This window comes from Apium graveolens, chromosome 6 (genome assembly GCF_009905375.1).
Source record: "Apium graveolens cultivar Ventura chromosome 6, ASM990537v1, whole genome shotgun sequence".
Lineage (NCBI taxonomy): Eukaryota > Viridiplantae > Streptophyta > Magnoliopsida > Apiales > Apiaceae > Apium > Apium graveolens.
The window spans coordinates 84,232,816-84,250,065 of NC_133652.1; the positions used below are offsets into that span (position 1 = coordinate 84,232,816).

The 17,250-nt window shown below is 39.1% G+C and overlaps 1 non-coding gene across 1 annotated transcript; it reads left to right on the forward strand.

Annotated features, from left to right (window-relative positions):
* Positions 1 to 15,129: 15,129 nt before the first annotated feature.
* Positions 15,130 to 15,203, forward strand: TRNAW-CCA (transfer RNA tryptophan (anticodon CCA)). Its single transcript has one exon. It is a non-coding gene; the product is annotated as a tRNA-Trp (tRNA).
* Positions 15,204 to 17,250: the final 2,047 nt, after the last annotated feature.

The following is a 17,250-nucleotide window of genomic DNA, read 5'->3' on the forward strand; positions in this document are numbered from 1 at the left end:
GTTCTAGTTCTAACACCTGCATCAGGATTTCCAATTATTAAATCAGGTGTATGTGATTTAGTCCACTTCCTTGCAGATGGAAGGTTTTCTCTAGAACTGGATACTTCCCCATGATCCATGCTATCTTCATCAACATTTTCTGATGCTCCCCCTGAAATTATGCTCTCTGAGTTGGATCCTTCAGAAATTGAGTTTCCAGAATTATCAGAACTTGGCTCATCATAACTTGATGAATCAGAACTTGAAGAGCCAGTTGTAGGTTCTGATGCTTCTTGAGATGTGATTTTATCTTCAGTATGCTCCCCCTGCATAGGTGCATCTTCCTTTGACGTAATCACCACAGTTTCAATAACATCAGAGTTTAATCCATCAGAGTTTGCAGTATCAGGATTTAGACTGTCAGGATTTTCAGTATCAGAATTTAAGTCTTCATTTTCAAATCTCAGCTGATCATGATCATTGAAATCTTCAAGTCCGGTAATCTTCTTATCATCAAAGGAGACATTGACAGATTCCATGACAACCCTTGTTCTTAAGTTGTAGACTCTGAAGGCTTTTGTGGAAAGTGGATATCCAATAAAAATTCCTTCATCAGCTTTTAAATCAAATTTGGACAGCTGTTCAGGATGAGTCTTAAGAACAAAACACTTACATCCAAATACATGAAAATACTTCAAATTTGGCTTCTTTTTCTTCACCATCTCATATGGTGTCTTTCCATGCTTGTTAATGAGTGTAGCATTCTGAGTAAAACAAGCAGTCTGCATATCTTCAGCCCAAAAATAGGTTGGTAGCTTTGCTTCATCAAGCATTATTCGTGCAGCTTCAATAAGAGTTCTATTCTTTCTTTCAACAACTCCATTTTGATGTGGAGTTCCAGGAGCAGAAAATTCATGCTTGATTCCATGGTCTTTGCAGAACTGTTCCATGATCAAATTCTTAAACTCAGTGCCATTATCACTTCTTATGATCTTCACTGAATCTTTGACCAATTTATCCAGTTGCTTGACATGATCAATCAAGATAGATGCAGTTTCACTTTTTGTGTGCAAGAAATACACCCATGTATATTTGGTGAACTCATCCACTATGACCATAGCATATTTCTTCTTTGCAATAGACATGACATTCACTGGACCAAATAAATCAACATTTAGTAGGTGATAAGGCTCAAGAATTGATGACTCAGTCTTGCTCTTGAATGAATATTTTCTTTATTTTGCCTTCTGACATGAATCACAAAGGCCATCTGGAGCAAATACTGATTTTGGCAGTCCTCTCACAAGATCTTTCTTAACTAGTTCATTTATATTGTTGAAATTTAAATGAGAGAGTTTCTTGTGCCAATTCCAGCTTTCTTCAATTGATGCTCTACTTAACAGACAGATTGCAAAACCATCAGTACTTGTTGAAAGCTTGGCTTCATAAATGTTACCATGCCTGTATCCTTTCAGAACAACTTTGCATGTCGATTTGCTTACAACTTCACAGTATTCTTCAAAGAAATCCACATGATAACCTCTGTCACAGATTTGACTAACACTCAGCAGATTGTATTTAAGTCCTGAGACCAGAGCTACTTTCTCTATGATGACATTCCCATATATTGCCATATCCCAGTGTTTTTCCAATGTTGCCATCTCCATAAGAAACACTTGGGCCAGCTTTCTCTACAAAGTCTGAGAGCAGGGCTTTATTTCCAGTCATATGTCCTGAGCATCCACACTCCAAAACTAAGATGTTTTTCCTGTTGCCCTGCAATCACAAAGACCACTAATGATTAGTTTTAAGGACCCAGACTAGCTTGGATCCTTTTGCTTTATTAAGTTTGTTAACATTTGCAGCGGATTTAGCATCAGAGTTTATGTTAACATTTTTCTTATCAGAATTTACACTATCAGACTTTGTATGAGAACTTACACTAGAAGGAACAATGCTAACTTTCTTTAAAGAAGGTTTTATTTGATAATAATCATAGTACAAACTATGATATTCCTTACAAGTATAAATGGAATGCCATAAATTACCACAATGAAAACAAGGATTTTGTGGCCTATATCTAACATACTGACTCTTAACTCCTGACTTTGAAGGTAAGGAGTTTATGTTCTTATACTTCCTGCAAAAAGAAGCCAGATGGTTAGAACTTCCACAGTTATGACATATTTTTCTAGGAGCATTAGGAACAGGCTTATAATTATTGCTTTTATTCACACCTTCCTTTCCATTCCTATTTTTCCTAGGTGACTTTACCTTGTTTACATTCTTAACATCTTTCAGCTTATGCTTAAGCTGCTTCTTTGTCATTAAGCCTACGTTAACTTCAGTTGGCTTTTCCTGTTTTAGTTTGTCAGAAGTTAATTCCTCTTTAACTTCTGATTTCTCAGTTTCAGACTCTACAGCTATAAACTTAACAGGTTTTACCTTTGGCTTTTGTTTAACAACTATAGGCTTAATTTCTACAGGTCCTTTATCATTCTTATCTTCTCCATAATCTAAGCCCTCTTTCCAGTTTCCACTACTTAACAAATTCTGAGTTGTTCTGCCAGAGTTAGTCCAAGTCCTGATAATCTCTCTTTCCTTTTCTAACTCAGTTTTTAGAGATTCATTCATTTTAAGTACTTCATCCCTAACATATAAATCATCATCTCTATCTTTCTGAGTTTGATGGAACATGACTAACTCTTTTTCTAAATAATCATTCCTCTTTTTACAGGCAAGATTTTCAAAAGTTAATCTTTCACATGTTAAAGTTTGATCTCTATAACTAATGAACATGGTTTTAAGATATCTTCTCAACTCATTAATATCATCAGTATGAAAGGCATAAGTAGTTTGAGGTACCTTTAACTCAGCAGCTTCAGAACTGCTATCAGCATTTGCCATCAAGGCATAGTTCACCTCACTTTCAGAATTTGAAGTGTCTGTCCAGCTTTTCTTCTTTGTGACAAGAGCCTTGCCTTTGTCACTCTTCACTTTCTTGCAATCAGGAGATATGTGGCCTTTCTCACCACAGTTGTAGCATTTGACATTTGTGTAATCTCCCCTATCAGACTTCCCTCCTTTGCCTTTAGATTTTCTGAAACTCTTCTTATCAGAACTTGCACCTTTCCTGGAAAATTTCTTTCCCTTCTTGAATTTTCTGTATGCAATCCTTGTGATTCCTTTCACCATAAGAGCACACAGCTTCATCATCTCTTCATCAGCATCCATCTCAGGCAAGCTTTCAGTTTCTGAGTCATCATCACTATCAGAACTTGATGACTCGATATCAGACTTTGTGATGAGCATTTTTCCCTTGCCTTTCCTTGAGGTAGCTGCTTTGGGGGATTCTTCCTCAGCCTTAAGAGCAACTTTCCTTGACTTTCCTCCTTTCCTCTTGCTTCTTTGTTCCATCTCAAGTTCATGAGTTTTGAGCATCCCATAAATTTCATCAAGAGTTGTTTCTTCAAGATTATAGTTGTCTCTTATAATTGTGGCCTTCAAATCCCAACTTTCAGGAAGAGCTAACAGGAATTTAAGGTTTGAATCTTCAAGATCATACTCCTTATCAACTAATGATAAATCATTCAAGAGTTTGACGAATCTGTCATATAAATCAGTCAATGACTCATTAGGCTTTGAGTCAAAGTGTTCATACTCTTGAGTGAGTATAGTCTTCCTGTTCTTCTTAATCGAATCAGTTCCCTGGCATCTTGTCTCCAAGGCATCCCATATCTCCTTTACAGTATTGCAGTTAACTACCCTGTTTGACATTACATTATCAATGGCACTATGCAACAAGTGTCGTACCTTAGCATCCTTAGCAATTGATGCGATATCTTCAGCAGTGTAGTCACTCTTCTCTTTTGGTACAGACTTTGCTGCTTCACCTACAACTGCAACAACGAGTTTGGTTGGCTTGTGAGGTCCTTCATTGATTCTATCAAGATATTCTGGATCTGTAGCTTCCAGAAACATAGTCATCCTCACCTTCCATATGGGATATTCAGATGGTTTCAGTATGGGAACTCTAATAGCCTCATATCGACTATGGATTTAAGTCTTTGGAGGTTCTTCAGTTTTGGTGGGCTTGGTTGGAGTTTCTGCTTCAGACATGATTGTTTTTGGATCTTAAACTGTTTGTGTGTTAACAGATAGGCTCTGATACCACTTGTTAGGTCACACACACTGTAGAAGGGGGGTTGAATACAGTGTATAGCACAATCAAATCGAATTCAAAAAACACAAGTAACAGAAAACAAACTTTATTAAACTCTGTTACAATGAAGAACTGTCCTCTCTCAGTGATGAGCAAAATATCACGAGAGCTGCTAGGGTTACAATGAATATTATTTTAATAACCCCAAAAATTTTGGACTTTTTGTAAACCTTATGAATAGTGATTTTTCTGATTATGCTGAATAAGAAAACTTTTCATGCCACACAATATAGCAGTTCTTTTATTGATATTCTTAGGTCTTATTAGTACTCTATATGGTATATAAGTGTATGTAAAGATCGTCAGAATCCAAATCCGAACACTTTGATTTTTCCCGAAAATCCACCAGATACCGAAAGAATTGAGTATAAGGTAACATAATAAAAAGAATTTAAATTCAAGGATTTTTAGAGAGGATCATAAAAGGAATATAAAATATTGAGAAAGGTTTAGGGGAACCTAAGTAGTAAGATCCCATGTATGATCCCTCAAATGATAAACGAGAACGAAAGTTAAGCGAACCGTATAACAGATAAGGGGTCATTAGCCAAGTAATTAGGGGTTAATCAAAGAGGTTAGTGGATGATGATATCATCACACCAACAAGAAGAAGACAAGTGTAAGAGGATGATATGAGAAAGATGACATATGCATGATGACATAAGCATGACAAATGGAGGGATTGGTTGGTTGATTGTGAGACACAAATTTTTTACCATGGTAACAATCTAATTAACAACAAAAAGAAGTAACCAAGCTAAATACCACACAAATCATTTAATCAAACTAGAAACATTTTTACTTCACTTTTTCTTCCCTTGCTCTCGGCCAAAACCAGAGTAGCAACCTAAAACTACCATATCTCCTTCAATACTCACTCAAATGTTGTGTTCTATAGCTCGTTGGAAAGGTATTGAGATGGCCTACAACTCTTGTTCACAGTTCACGTCCAAATAAGCATGTTAAGATCCTAATTTTTACAGTTCTTTAAATCGGACTTTTAGAAACTTCAAAACCTAACTTTGTGTTCTTGATTTCTTTGGAAAGATCAAGCTTGTAGGAGGTTAGATTAAGGCTCCCTAAGGCTTCCTAGAAACTTAAAACCTACCAAGGAAGGTATCAACTTCAAACCCTAGCTTTGATTTTATGATTTCATTAAGTTTTATTGAAGCATTGTTAGTATTAAGGCTTGATCTTTGATTATAAGTAGTTTTGGTGGATTTGTATTGGTTTTGAATATTAGGTCTTTGATTGGTTGGATAAATTGGTAAAACATGGAGTTGGGGACTGAGTTTATAGTATTATGGTTGAATATTGTTGTATTGGTGGTTGTGAGTGGATTGATGATAATTTAGAGTGTTAATTAAATTGGAAATCGCGTAAACATAAACATCATAATGCCCAATTTTTCTTAACTATTCTGTTATTAACTTTAGGACCCGTGAACTTACTGAAATATTCTAACCTTTGCCATGTTTAGATATTTCATGTTACGAGCTTCGTTTTGATATGCGGTTCGCTTGAATCCGATGTACGGTTTAGGAGAAACGACCGTTTTAAGTAACGGCGTTTTACGAACGAACCATTACCCCTCGCCTTACTTTGAAACCTTGGTTAAGGCCCTTAAATGACTATTTGGAGTATGAAACAATTATGTAAAGTGGACTAGGCAGTTGGTAGGGTATTCGCGAAAGCGTCGCCTTAAAATTCGTAACGGTTAATTTATTAAAAATGGTGGAGCCGAGGGTACTCGAACGACTTATGTGATTTGTTAAGCGTAGAAATGACCATAAGCAAACGTTAGGGTTCAATTGGTTAAAGTCTAGTTTCTTAAGCGACCGTGGTTTAATTATGGCTTATGTTGTTGTTAATAGGTTATCGGACCCACTCTAAGCTTAAGTCTACCCCGGAGCACTCAGGCAAGTTTTCTACCCGTTATACTGTTGTTGTGATGTATATATGCATATGCATTATCTTGTGATAAGTGCATGATTGTTATTAGCAAATCTTGCGATATATTGGAGCATGCTGATATGGTATATATGCATGCCTGTTTCGTAATCTTGATATCTAATTGTTGATTCAAATGCTTATAAGTTGCATAATACCTATGCTAGAGATAAGCAATAGTTGCGTATACCCTTAGTATAGGGGACTCAAAGGTGAACATTTTCTAAACTGGGAGTCGATGTTCCCGAGTATAATATATATATATATTTATATATATAGATAGTGTTTTCAAAACTACTAATCGAATAAGGTTTATTCGATAACTTTATTTTATTTAATGAATATTATTTTGAATATTCATTCGAGGACTTATGTCTTCGCTTATTTTATTAAATGAATATTATTTTGAATATTCATTCGAGGACTTATGACTCCGCTTCTTTTATTAAATAATATTTTTTATTTTATTAAAGAATAAAGTTTCGATAATCAAAATTATTTTCGATTATTCAAATAAAGATCGTACTTTCGTATAAGTATATCTTTGGTTATTTATTATTCATTTCAAGTATGAGTCTTAAAACTTCTACTTCAATTATTTTTATAAGGATTACCCTTATGGGAATATCATTTAAAAAATAATATTCAGATATTTTCTAATATATTGGGACTAATTTATTTTATTAAATCAGCATTACTCCAAACATTCTTAAAAATGTTTTCGAGTCTTCAAAATGATTTTAAAAGTTAGAGCGGATCCTAAAACTCGTTTTCAAATTTAAGATCTTCCTTTCGAAGGGGATTTAAATACTCGCTTAAAAATTGAGGGATTCGGCTCTGTGGTGTATTTGATATTCGCAACGAGGTTGCTGTTTTGATAAATGAATTGATTACTTACCCAACATTCGGGAAGTAAGTCCATCTAATTGAGTCGGCATAAGCGACAGGCCGGGGTACGGTCTATCAAAGTGTAAGTGGCTGGGTGGCAGCCCATCAACGCGTAAGAGGCCGGGTGGCGGTCCAACACAAGGTCCTAATGAGGCCAGGGTGATGACCGGCGGGGAATTCATCCATCTACTAGTAGAAAAGGTTACTTATTGGTATCTTTGTCTGATCAGCAAGATATCAGGTTTATGCCAAGGTTTTCTCCTTTCCAAATTCATTGGATATTGCAACTCTATTTATAATTTTCATAACAGAGGTTTTCAAGGAGTGTATGAAATGTATATATATAGGTGTATATATATATCGGGACTTAATGAAGTATCTCATAACTTCATTATTTATAATGATATTTCAAAGATTGAATCTATCCAAGTCTTTTCTTTTAGTCTCATCTATGTGATGAACTTTTGAAACTGATTATACCTTGAACGGTGGTAGTTCAAGTAGTATTCGGAAAAGATATAAGTATATTGGAGTATCTTGTAACTTCATCTTTTCAACTTATATCTAGTTAATGATTATCTTATGCATGACAAAGATTTTCAGAAAAATGTTTAGACAAGGTTAGATATATGAGATCACCTTGCAACGATATTTTTATACAGTTATAAACTGGAACTCTGTGTATATTATGCATGGAAGAGGACTTCCAAGATTTTGAAAAGTATATATACATATATACTGAATATTTTGTGACTTGGTCGCGGTAAGGTATCAAACTTGGTTCATTTTTACTTGACCAAGACTTTCATGAGTACTATGAGGATGCTCACATATTGTAAATCATTATACATATTATTTTGGTGGGCTTGTTGCTCACCCTTGCTTTCTTCTTTCATCACAAAACATCAGATATACAAGATGAACATGACCAAGCTCCCAATTCGCGAGCGGATAGGAAACGTTCCGCAGTTTCCTATAGGCGTTGATGTCGCTGTAGCTGAGGTAGGAACTACCAATAGGCTAGGCTTTCAACTTTTGATGTACCAGACTTATGTATCTTTATGAATTGTAATAATGGCAAAGAAATGTAAATTTATTCAGAAACCCTTTTAAGGTGTAATGGCATATAATTATGGAATAAAATGACTCGTGTTATTTTTGGATATTCATCTCTGAGACTATAACTTGTGGTGTGTGTGTTTATTGTGGGGTCACAGTACAGAGTAATTGATTGTTTATTAAGATTGGGTGTTATTAAGGGAAATGGAACTCGTGACAACCCGGATCCCTGACCCCGGATTTGGGGGTGTTACAGAAATGGTATCAGAGCTAAGCATTATAAACCTCAGAGATGATGTGACGTTAAGATAATAAGTTCACTAAGATAATAAGAACTTTTGCCAAGTTCATAGTCGGGCTACCTAACGTAGTACTGACAGTTAAAACCCTTATGGGAACCCTTATAAATATCGTGATAAAAGCGTAGTTCATTATCGTATATGGTAGCGGGACTCCGAACCCTGAGGTTGAGGAGCGACAACGCGATGATGTTTTATTACTTATTGAAGATCATATTATGGATCCGATAGAGCGTCCTAACGCGGGATCGAATGATGTTCATATTGAGGATGTAGCGGTTGAGGATGTTGTCCTAGAAGGGATAGTTGCTGAGGAGGATCCCGTGGAGGATCCTGACAAGAATGAATAAATGACCACTGAGGAATTGATGACTATGGTTAGGGCGACTACCAGAGGTAGGATTGGCCGGTTACTACCGGAGGTTCGTTCAAGTTCATAAAGATAGTAGCCCCTTTAATGCGGTTACTCGTAAGACTGAGAAGTTCGAATGGACAGAGAAATACGAGAACAACTTTCAAGAACTGAAGCAAAGATTGGTGACGACCCCTATGTTGGCGTTGCCGGATGGAAAATGAGATTTTGTGATGTGTAGTGATGCTTCCCATAGGGAATTAGGGTGCTTCTTATACAGCACAATAAGGTAATCGCGTACGCGTCAAGACAATTAAGGGAATATAAAATTCGATATCCCCACCCATGAGCTTGGGCTCGTGGCAATAGTTTTTCCCTAAAGATTGGAGGCACTACTTGTATGGAGAGAATTGCAAGATTTACACAAACCATAGGAGCTGTAGTACATTTTTATGTAGAAAGAGCTCAACATACGCCAGAGGAGGCGGTTAGAGCTAATCAAGAATTATGATTGGGAGATTCTTTATCATTCGGGGAAAGCCAATGTGGTAGCTGATGCTTTTAGTAAAAAGGAGAGACTCAAGATGATAATGTCTTTGGGAAAGTTTATAAGAGATTTTGAGAAAATGGAAATAGAAGTGAAGGTAACCGGAGCCGGTACTGAAAAGCTATTTGAGATTGCAATATAGCCTGAATTATTGGAAAAGAACATATTGTGCCAGAAAAAGTGATGAATGAAGGCAGAGAGCCAACAAATAGATAAGAGATTAATACCGAGAAAGATGGTAAGGGAATAATGAGGTATTCCTACAGAATTTGGGTTCCAAATGTTCAAGAGCTTAAAGATGAGATCTTAGATGAAAGCTAGTTTGAGGAATAAGATTTAGAGCAAACCCTGAACGTGATAGTCAAGGAGGTCGCCATCAAGATAGAAGGAACCCATAACATAATGAAGTGGAAAATGAGGATTTAAAACATGTAGGATGACCCCGAGTATGGGGAGGAGGAGGGAACGTTCGAACTAAGGAAACAGAAGTCGAGTAAGGAAAGGAGACCCGAGACGGTACTCCTATACAACAATTTATGGACCTTTCTAGACAGAACTTAGAAATTAATCTAGAGAGTTCCTTTTCGTTAAGCGCATCGAGCCAGGAGTGGACATCATCATCTGCAGACAAAGAAAAATTATGTTTCATCATTAGATAAAGTAGAATAGTATGACTGGCTTTTCGGAAAAGAAGACGAAACCCGCTTTATCGATATGATAAACATGCGCTCAAAACTACCTCCTAAACCCCCCAGCCAAGTGATCGAGTTTAGTCTGAATTTGCTGTAGAAGTTGCTCCCGCTCCGGACTGACTTCAAGAAAAGATAGGATTGGGCAATTCAGCCGGTTCTGGAGCTTACCTTTGAAAGCGACTCCAGTAGGTATCCTTGGCTTAGTTGGCTGGGCTGCCCAGTTTCATTTCCTGCAATAATAGTAAATCTTATGTTGTTAAAATTAAGTACATCATTAAAGATATAATTAAGACTGAGATCTGATCAGAGGATGCTTCTCGTTCATGCCACGGAACGGATAGGAAAAAAGATTGACTAAATCAAATAAGGAAGATAGAAGTAGCTGTAATTGCTATTGAATCTGCTGCGCGTGGAAGGTTTGACGAAGTACCATTTTATTGAATTTCACATAGTCCTTTCTTTCGATCGATTAACATGGCGCTGTCTTCTCTTTAATCCTCTCGAGTCGAGCAAGAAAGGTAATCGTATCATCCATGGCTAAAAGATTTTGATTTCTGACCGGATAGTCAATCAATATGAATCGCAGGAATGAGAAAAGAAAACAAAGGGGGAGCTTTCTATATATTAGCGTATACCTCTCATTATCAGACTCCGAATTAGACTCAGGTGACTCAGACTTAGACTGAATTCCTGGGATATTTCTCTTTAAAAGAAAAAAGAAAATGGAATGAAACTCTTACCAGCTGGTTCAAATTAACCATTGGACTGAGGCAAGGGTGCCCGTTGTCACCTTACTTGTTCATAATGGGATCGGAGGGGTGCTAAATTATTAGTTATTAGAAAGGAGAAGATTGCTACTGGTACCTTGAGAGGCTTCATTTGGATTGTTACAACCTCTAGTAGATGGTTTGAAATTGATTCTAAAAGAACCTATTTCACCAAGTAGTGCTAATTTCACCCTTTTTAGAATGGCTCCAGTGGCTACATTTATGTTAAGTCTGGTCATTCGGGCCGTTGTACCTTTTGATTATGGTATGGTATTGTCAGATCCGAACATAGGGCTACTTTATTTGTTTTTCATATCTTCGCTCGATTTAGTATCAAGGTGATTCTGTTTCCTTTTTTATATATATGGGTCCGTACAACATTTCCACGATATCGTTATGATCAATTAATGGGTGAGCCGCCCGGTGGTGTGGTACGTAGTGGGTTTAGTACGCCCCGCCAAAATGGCTCCGAAACAAACAAAAAGGTGCGTGCCGCACTCACGAAGGACTGCCAGTGATATACTGGAGGAAGGTGGGGATGACGTCAAGTCTGCATGGCCCTTATGGGCTGGGCCACACACGTGCTATAATGGCAATTATAATGGGAAGCATGGCTGTAAGGCGGAGCGAATCCGAAAAGATTGCCTCAGTTCAGATTGTTCTCTGCAACTCGGGAACTCGTATACGGATTTTAGGGCATTTAGCTAGCCTATATCTCCGCTATCACAATAGTTGTTCTAAACAGGCATTAGACAAATCAATCTCAATTCGACTCGCATAGCTAAACCACTTCATTCCCCTTTACAGTTAGGTTATGAAAGAACTATGGCATAACTACTATATAAGCTATATAAAGTCAATAGCAAGACTTGCTGTACTGGCTCTATATGCTTATGGCAAGTGAGTATACCGTATATAAAAAAGGTATACTCACTTGCTTTCAGGAATAGCACTTCTTCCGTTGTTGTGCTTTCTTAAATTGCATACCTATACAAGGGTTCAAGTTTTGATCGATATTTGCGGAGTTGATCATCCCTCTCGAAAATGCAGATTTGAAGTGGTCTATAATTTACTGAGTACTCGGTATAACTCACGCATTCGTGTACAAACCAGTGTAGACGAAGTAACACGAATATCTCCGGTAGTCAGTCTATTTTCATCAGCTGGCCGGTGGGAGCGAGAAGTTTGGGATATGTTTGGTGTTTCTTCCATCAATCATCCGGATCTACGCCGTATATCAACAGATTATGGTTTCGAGGGTCATCCATTACGAAAAGACCTTCCTTTGAGTGGATATGTGGATGGCTTAAGATTCTACTAATAGCCGCCCATTTGTTTCGTGCAACTTTATATCACATGAACTGAAAGCATTCGTGATTGGATCTTCTTCTACATAAATAATATAGAAAGAAGAGGTTTGTGATTCAATCAATATTCCTATCCTTCCTTTGTCACCCTCTTCTCCCCGAGCTAACTTGAGAACTAGGATTTGCCTACCTTTTTCTTAGCAACAGGCTTTCATGGGTTTCATGTGATTATAGGTACTCTTTTCTTGATCGTATGTGGTATTCGCCAATATCTTGGTCATCTGACCAAGGAGCATCACGTTGGCTTTGAAGCAGCTGCATGGTACTGGCATTTTGTAGACGTGGTTCGGTTATTCCCATTTGTCTCTATCTATTGGTGAAATCCCGTTCTGACTAGTTCTGTTTGGTCGATTCCGGCATACATAAATGTAGAGCTGGGCAGCGGCTTTCCTTTTATATAGATCGGAATTCAATGTAGCCTTTTGTCTAGGCGAGGCCTCCGCATCGCGGGGGGGGGGGGAAGTGGGTTAGTGGGTTCCCCCACCATTAGGAAGGTTTCTTTACATCTAGTGAATAAAGGTTGGCCCTTCAGCGGTACTCTATACAGTATATTAGCTAGTCTTGCTAAGTAGCTTATAAACAAGCCATATAGAGTAGCAAGTAAACAACCTCTCTTTCGGATTCTTGTTTACTATAATAGGGTTACCGCAGTTGTTACAGACTCAGGTTATATGGCGGTAGTTATCTTGGTCCAAAGAAGGTGATAGCCCTGTAGATTTATTCCCATGGTTCGATCCTTCCCAGTAAAATGTGGCGTGTTCTAATTATGATCGCTTTTACGCGAGAAAGGGGGACCACCCTCTAAGCCTAAGTATTCCTCAATGACCGTCATAAGCCGCACTATACTATACTTTACTGAACCTCCTTACGCCGGTTCAAGTTCTTATAAGGCAATAAGAGAGGACTGACGCGTCAGCTTCGAGGGCGCCTTTTCTTTAAGCATTTATTTCTCCATCTAAGGTCAGGGAGGAACCTGAGGGAAAAACCATTCTATACTTCTCTGTCTATCGCTCTCACTATTATCTTAATCTGAATGTCTAGGAAGCAGGAATTTCATTGTGCTTTCAACAGGCTCAATGTCAGGTCTAACTGATGTTCCCAAACACTTCAGCAAGAGACATCCATTTTTTTATCTTCTTCTTTCTTGTTGATGTAGCAGGGTATCTAAAGGGGTATCTAATTGGAATGCTAAGGTCAGGCCTTGTGTAAATCTATCCTAATCCCAGTCCAACGGTCTCTGTCCCTTAGGCAAGCGCAGGAAGCACTCTTTCAAATGGGAAAGAAAGATGGGGTGTACTATCACCTGGACTAAGGTTATCCTATTTCCTTCGCAGATTAAGCAGGCACTTTTTTCTTTTCACTTGAAGGATAAGGTTTTCAACACCCCACCTACTTACTTTTCAAGCCAGGTGCCACCTGATTAGCGGTCAATGCAAACACTCCGCCTGAAGGATTCCGTTGATTCTGCTGACCTCCACTGCCACTTCCTCCACCACCAGTGTTACGCGACACTGTACAATCCTTTGCCCTATGTGCCATACTACCACACAAGAAAGATGCTCCATTCTATCTATAACAAGGCTTCCCCAGATGATGTACATCAGTAGATCGAAGCACCAGGTTCCATAGTTGATCTTCTTACTGGGAGTTCTCTTATCTTGTACCCGAAAAGGCTTCTTTCTTCTCTTAGCCAGCCAAGGAAGCTACTCTAACTCATTAGCTCCGAGAAGGAAGAGATAGAAAGGCGGAAAGAATAATTGAAAAGATGGGATAGATAAAGTGAAGAATAGTCTTGCGGGGTGGAAGGCACTCTTAAGGATCCCGATGGAGAATAGAAGCTGGTGACCGTGAATGAAGATCGGGTGGATAGAATAGAAACAGTCAACTCTATGGCCCATCTGCCAAGCAGGCAGTTTTTAAATCTTGGGGAACGGAAAGCCGGGGCACAAGGGTCCTGGTACTATCTAGGTGCGAAGAACCCCGGAGGTGACTGCAATGAGCAGAAATCTCACTTACCGGCCTAAACGACGAGCAAACACTCGAACGTGAGAGTAAGGGATAACCCAACGAATGGACGAGCTCAAAGGGGGGAGGAGAGAGGGGGGCAAGAACCATGCTTTCAGAGAAGTGGCGGTCTGAATCTTATCTGAACTGCGAGAAGAACTGACTAAGCCGTGCCATAAGGGGTCATTCTCCAAATGCCAAGCCTTTAGGTTGTTTAAGTAGGTTGGGTGACAGATCGACCATAGGAGTACTCCGGGATATACCTCCTGTAGAAAGAATAGTCTGGAATAGGGACTGAAGGTCCAGTTAGATCAATTTAAATATCAATTACTTTATATCAGCTTTCTGTCGACAAATTACGTGATTGGTTGATAATTGCTCGGGAATTCATTGATAATGACTTTGCCAGGTTCTAGGGGGCTACTCTTCTTTTTTGTCGATCGAGCGGCTCTCCCTCATTCCACTTTCTATTATTGATCCATCCCATCAGAAAGAAATCAATATGTATCTGATGGAGTCTACATCCTATGTAGAGCGCCCAAGCTTGGGGCCAGCACAGGTCAAAACGAGGCCAGTTGATGGTAGATTTAGTGCATGATGCTTATGGATTTAGTTAAATGTTCATCTAACAATATAGGTAAACACCTGGCATCTAGGAAATACCTTGGACGATAAAACTTGTTATCTCACTTCCATACAAGCTCTTGACTGACAATGAAATGACACATTGATAATTACTTGCAACCAATCCCACAATTACCAGCAAGTCTGTCTGTTGGTGTAGAGCATGTGCCGGTTGTTGGTGTGAGCCAATGGTTAGAAGAAGGGGAAAGATATGAAGGTAAAGGTTTCAGGTGAAGTTCCCCGTTAAGTAGGAAGGTTTGCAGAATAAATCCCCGACACTGAAATGAGCTATTGCTTCCCTGAGCTGAAGATGCAGAAGATGTATTGGGGGTTCAAAAAGAATCCTTTTCTTTACAGTCGTATCTACTGTGATAAGAAAGCGCTCTTAGTTCAGTTCGGTAGAGCGAGGGTCTCCAAAACCTGATGTCGTAGGTTCAAATCCTACAGGGCGTGATTCTGTTCTTGTTAGGTCTAATTACAATGAAAATACTTCACTAACTTGAACAGCAACCTTCATTTTACTTCCTGCGGGTTCAAGAAAGGAGGAAGTCAATAAAAAAAAGAGATGTTAATTAATCAAAGGTCCAACTGATCGCCGCGTCTGTATTGTAAGCCGTAAGCTTGCTGGTTTTTCCATCATCCAATCCAAAAAAAATAGAATGAAACCTGGCGAAAAAGAAGTGAACACTTTGCTGAGGAATGAAGCTTCGTGTTTGTTTTTCTTCAAACCCCCAATCCGCTCTCGCTCGCCGCTACTAACGGAGTCTCGCGGTTTCCTTAGGGACCGATTCACTCTGCGTAGATTGACTGAACGCGGAAAACCTTCCACTGGCAGGCGATTGTGTTTTTCACAGGATTTCTCGTTACTCATGTCAGCATTCTCACTTTTGATATCTCCAGGTGTTGTCACCAAAAACCTTCCCCGATTGAAAGAACATTTCGCTACTGACACTTGAAAAAGCAGCTTTCCAGGTCTCGTCGCTTCGGTGAATCACTTGAGCCCTGATACATTTTCGGTGCCATGGAGCTAGACCAGTGTAGTTCCATGAACAATCCTTTGGGGGATTGGATTTTTTTTTATAGTGGAAATGCCATAAAGCGCGAACTAAGATCCGTGATACGAAAACCAAAATCAGAATGAGGAAGAAAAAGATATCGTGATGTAAGTCTATTATTCCTTGCATCATAGGTGTTGTTGCGAAACTGGAAGGATAAACAAATCCACTCGGTGGACTGCCGAGCTACAAGTCCTACGACACAGGAGCGGGATTCTATAAAAAGCCAAGGTCGTGGTTGGCCAAGAGGGCCCACTTGGAGACTTGGGATTTCAGCAGGAAATGCGAAGGTTGCTTAAATCCGGCCGACCAATAGGCGAAAGAGAATCAACTAGTTTAGTTCTGATCTGAGTAGGCTCATAATAGAATAGGGAATACCCTAATCCTGGGAACCGGGGTCTTTCTTTCTTATTTTGTTGCCGGTCGAGAAAGGTGCCAGATCCAGGACTTTGTGCTTGAGATCGGCTACTTGGAGGTGGGGTAGGGAATTGGTCAACTGAAGGGCTTAGATGACACCTAACCACCATAGGAAAGATGCATCTCCGAGCATCTGGGAACATCCCCCGAAGCTAGTTCCCTAGTAAGTAGCTTGTTATATAAGCTACATTTCCCCCAGCTAGATTAGCTGCATTAGCCGTAACCAGTGTGCTTCGCCTTCGGCAGCACACCGTTACTACACCTGCTCGATTAGCAACAAGTGTATACCTCTCATTCGCTGACTCCTTGCTTTATTAGCAACTCCAGGTCCAGTAGTAGATCCAGCAGTTGTTGACCCAGTAGATTATGCAGTTGGTTATGATGATTCTGTTGACCAATAAGCAGATTCCCACTTACTCATTAGCGTACTCAAGACTCCCGCACCTGGGATCAGTTGTCTTAAGCCCTTTCAGGACTAGCTTCTTTCTTTGCTCTCCTTGCAGTGACTGCTTGCTTGCTCTGAGGTCCCTCTAACCCACTCAATCTAGTCACCTTACAATCGGAAGATTGATAGCACTTTTTGGTGCTTATAAGGCTTGACAAGACTTCAAACAAAAGATGACTTTCGACAGCATGCATGAGTTCAATCTAAGTCGGATGAAACAAAAAATGGCAAAGAAACTTGAAATGCTAGTGAATGAATATAAGGAAACGACTGGACCGGCTAGAGTTGCACGTGTGGGAAAGAGACAGATTGGAACTCCACTTTTTAGGTCTAGTGAGGCGAGGGCTCAAAGAAGGTGGCCCCGCCTATGTCAGAGAAATCTTTAAATGAATAAGTTTTTTTTCTTTCTCCTTTGAATTACTCATATATATCCTATGAGTTTCATTTCGCACCGGAAACTTTTCTAGGAGAAGTTCGAATCCATTTCGTTCGGATATTGATCGGTTTTGGTTTGACATGGTTTACGCGTTACTGGTTCCCGGAAGAGTTAATATCTCCATTAGCTAAACCCTTTCTTACCCTG